The sequence below is a fragment of the Mustela putorius genome, unplaced genomic scaffold, assembly GCF_011764305.1.
Source record: "Mustela putorius furo isolate JIRA1106 unplaced genomic scaffold, ASM1176430v1.1 tig00000876_pilon_pilon_pilon, whole genome shotgun sequence".
NCBI lineage: Eukaryota > Metazoa > Chordata > Mammalia > Carnivora > Mustelidae > Mustela > Mustela putorius.
Window position 1 is genome coordinate 5,438,226 of NW_025421506.1, and position 4,639 is coordinate 5,442,864.

The window sequence follows — 4,639 nt, forward strand, 5'->3', positions numbered from 1 at the left end:
TAAAAGCGACCTTGGATCTTATTTTTTTTCCTAATAAAAACAGCAATATTTTGAGCAAATTCCCACACAGGGTATGTATGTGTACAATTTAAAGTGTGGTTTAGGTCTTTTTCTGTGGGCTACTCAATTTGACTCTATATCTGAAGCCAAACTGTTTATTGCATGCACACATATGATTTTTTCCTGTTTTCTTAATGGAGTAAGTATGAATGGCTAATCTTTCTGAAGCAATTTCTCCCCTTGAACATAGCATTAAAATGGACATGTATGCACTATATGTGGGTTGAAGCATTTTTTTAAAAGTAAGTCTCCACAAACCAACATCTTGCTTTGTGGGTTCCCTGCATTGTTTGTTTTCTATTTCTTTGATTTCCTTTTTTTTTTTTTTTTAAGACTTTATTTATTTGACAGAGAGAGATCAGTAGGCATAGAGGCAGGCAGAGAGAGAGAGGAGGAAGCAGGCTCCCCGCTGAGCAGAGAGCCCGATGCGGGACTCGATCCCAGGACCCTGAGATCATGACCTGAGCCGAAGGCAGCGGCTTAACCCACTGAGCCACCCAGGTGCCCCTGATTTCCTTTTTTATCTATATTTTTTCCTTTCCTCTATTTTGGGTTTACTTTGCTCTTCTTCTTCCTAAGATTCTTAAGTACCTTAAGATTCTTAAGGTACTTAAATTTAGATACTTAAATCACTTATTTTAAACTGTTTTCTTTTCTAATATGACATTTACTTATTTTTTAAAAAAGATTATTTATTTATTTATTTGAGAGCGAGAGAACGGGGTGGGTGGAGAGGAGCAGTGGGAGAGGGATAAGCAGACTCCATGCTGAGCAAAGAGCCTAACATGGGGCCAATCTCATGACCCAGAGATCATGCTCTGAGAGGAAATCAAGAGTTGGACACCCAACCGCCTGAGCCACCCCGGCTTCCCTCTAATATAGACACTTAACACATCTCTCCCTCAGGATTGTTTTTGCTGCATCTACAAATTTTGACATGCTTTTTTATCATTCAGTGTGAATACCTTCTAGTTCTATAGTGATTTTTTTCCTTTTTGAAAAAAAAAAGCCTATGTAGTATTTAGATATGGGTAATCTTTAGATACTTGGATGTTTTCTAGAAATCTTTGTTAAAAGTATCATATTTTTAATTTTTTATTTTTTTTAAAGATTTTATTTATTTATTTGAGAGAGAATGAGTGAGAGAGAGCATGAGAGAGGAGAAGGTCAGAGGGAGAAGCAGACTCCCCAAGGAGCTGGGAGCCTGAGGCGGGACTCCATCCTGGAAGTCCAGGATCATGACCTGAGCCCAAGGCTGTCGCTCAAACAACTGAGCCACCAGGTGCCCATATTTTTTATTTTTAATTTAATTCCATTGTGGTCAGATTTCAATCCGATGACATTTATGGAGACTTGCTTTAGCATGACATATGCATCTTTAATGAACTGCCACATGATTTTGTCTTCAACCCTCACTTCAAATTTCTCTCTCCTCTCTGAACTTATCATGGAAGTTAGAGTGAATGCTCATGCCCCGAATAGGAACAGATAATGCCAATGCAGGGCCTATTTCTGTTGGAAAGATCTGCTTATTTTGGAATTAGCAAAGTTTGGCAAGCTTCTCCTAAAATGTTGACTTCCAGGGCACAGATTTCAAACTCTCTCTACTGAAATTGAGTAATGAATACAAGCAAAATGTGGTCATCTCTGTGTTTTCCAATGCGTTCCATTTTAAAAATTTTATTTATTTATTTATTTTATTTATTTGTCAAAGAGAGAGATTACAAGTAGGCAGCGAGGCAGATAGAGAGAGGGAAGCAGGTCCCCTGCTGAGCAGAGAGCCTTATGCAGGCCTCAATCCCAGGACCCTGAGATCATGACCTGAGCCGAAGGCAGAGGCTTTAACCCACGGAGCCACCCAGGCAGGTGCCCCCACTGAGTTACCTTTGACAAGCAAGAGACATCCAGTGGGTTTCAGCATAGTGCGAAGTGTAGGATCTGTCACTATCATTCAATACTTAAGTCTCTGTGTCATTGCCCCATTATGGTTTCCAGTTCATTGACATCTCACAGTGTCTCACGGTCTTGGACATGGCAGACACTGAAGAAATTCTATTTAATTGAATGATGGATATATAATAAGCATCCTCCAGCAATGAAATGGTGACACTGAGAAAACAAATTTGTGAAAATGAACATTCCCATTAGTTAGACAGTGCATTATTATCTTTAATGAAATTGATGTATTGGATGTTGCCAACCAACAACCAAATGTTTGTTAACAAATACCACAGCTTCTACACAACTATAAGCTTCTCGTTAAAAGTCACGAGTGTTGAATTCTAAAATCAAGTCCCCAAATTTTAACATAAACATAGTGGGGAGACTTATTTATAAATTAAGAAGTAAAGTGTTGAATATAGCAAAACAGTATAACATAACAAAAGGCAGATTTAATGAGAGGTGAAGGCAGTGGGGAGAGGTAGTTTTCTCTTTTATAGGCTGTCTGGTATATTCACATTTGTTGGTGGATTAAAGAAAGGCAATTTTATCCTTGTGATTAAATTTAATGTCCATAATCTTAATGTAATAGAGAATGGTATACTAATTATATTTTTATGGCTTTGTTTACCAGATTCAAGAAGAATGTGTTGATTCCATAAATTTAATTTTCAAATCAATGAGCATCATGTAGCCAAATTTGCAAACTGTTTGAATCGTTGTGCTAATAACTGGTTATTTTGGTGTTGTGCTGTGCCTCGTATATTATCTTATACATAGTAGATATTCAGTGAACATGCTTGGATTTAACTGATTTTTCATACAACTGCAATGGGAAACAAAGTAAAGCCTTGCTGTCATGAATGCACATATTTAATAGGATTGACTGAACTTAGAATCAATAGCTAAAGAACTAAAGAATATCCTTTTCCTTCTTCTATACTAACCTGCATGACTATTCCTTGCTCATTTCACCAACACTCCTTATTCCATTCATTTCACCTTGCTCATGACTTTGTAAACTGACCTTTCACTGAACTCTCTTGGGTGTGAGTGCATCTTCTGTTTCTGGAATCCTGACTGATAAGAGTTGGGGTTTTGCTAGATATTGGGTGGGGTTCTCTGGAAGAGGACTCTGAGTGGACATTTGCAAGCAGAAGGTTTACTGGGGAATCTCTAGTAAAGGAGGGAGGGAAGCAGGATGGGAACCCTGAAGTGTGACACAGTTGCAGCCAAGTCCTCAGTCGGTCCCACCAGACTCTGGAGCCGGGAGAGCTGTTCAGAGTTGTCTGGGATCAAGGTGAGGGGTCCTGGCTTCTGCACCGCTGTGATGGGTGCAGGCTGCCCTTGGAGACTGGAGCGGGAGGGAGACATGGAGGGTTAGTACGGGACAATTCCTCTCTGCCAAAAGCCATTCCCAGAGAGCCCGTGAGTCTTCAGCCAGCAGTGATTCTGACAGCGGCAGGAACTAGGCTCTCCAGTCCAAGGGTAGCACCCCACCTAGCCCGCTGCACCCGTTGAATATAAGGTGAAGCGGGGGCGGAGAGGGCATAATGATAAATCCTAGATTAGCCTCTAATGAGGCATGAGTAATGGGCAGTGAAGGCAGATCAGTGAACGATAGGCCCCAGTGGAGTCCTGGAGCAACACTACTGCAGCAGCCACGTTTAGATCTTCCCAGAGCCCAGCAGCGGAAACAGAGACTACGGGTTTCCGGGCTGGTGTGGGTGAGCGCAGAAGACCTGAGGGGCCAACTGCTCGGGAGGGCAAGGGAGGGAAGCGGGAGCGTTGTCTTCAATGACAGTAAACTGACCGAAAAGCATGATTGAAAACATTATGAAAATACTTTAAAAACATATTCAAGTGCTTTCTATTGTCCTTATTTGGTATTTGGGGGAAAAAATACCATTAAAAAGTATGTGGAGTAAGACAAATACGTTTTGTTTAAAACAAGACCACCAGTTGAGTCAGATTTTAGGTTCTAAACGAGATTTCTTAGGATAGAGGAGGACTTTTCCACTCGAAGGCTGTGCCCTTTTCCTCTTTGGGAGCTGTTTCAGCTACTTCGGGTCTTTCTCCAAGTTGTAAACCAGTCTGTCCAGATACTCATCTCTGCCCCGTTTTGCTGCCCTTCTCCTTGGGAGGTTCGTCGGTAACCATCTGCACATGGCTCTGCTGTTCTCTGCTGCTTAGCTCTAGGCCAGCTGTGGCTGCCAGATGTCTGACCTCCTCTCAGAGAGAGAGAGAGCTGGGGTCACCTCTTCTGCCTGGAGGCTTTCAGCTTTTGTGTCATTCTCTGAACCTGGTCTTGGCTTCCAGCTACCAGGAGAAAGCCAACTTTGATCATGCTTGGCTTACAGAACACCATTAAAAGTTGGCAAGTGCTATAAATTTTATTTTGGACAAAGCATTTTAAAGGCTAATGAATGAAACTGAATGCATAGAATTTTATTCTTTTTTTTTGTTTGTTTTTTGGTAGATTCTTGAAAAAAATTCCACTCTCTGGTCATACTTAATGACTAGCAAACTAGATTCCCTGCCCTTGGTGTCTGTTTTGGCCATCTCCATTTCTGGATCTGACTCTAATTTTCCCCCTATATTGATTGTTATTTTTTCACCGTTCAAAGGAATCACTATT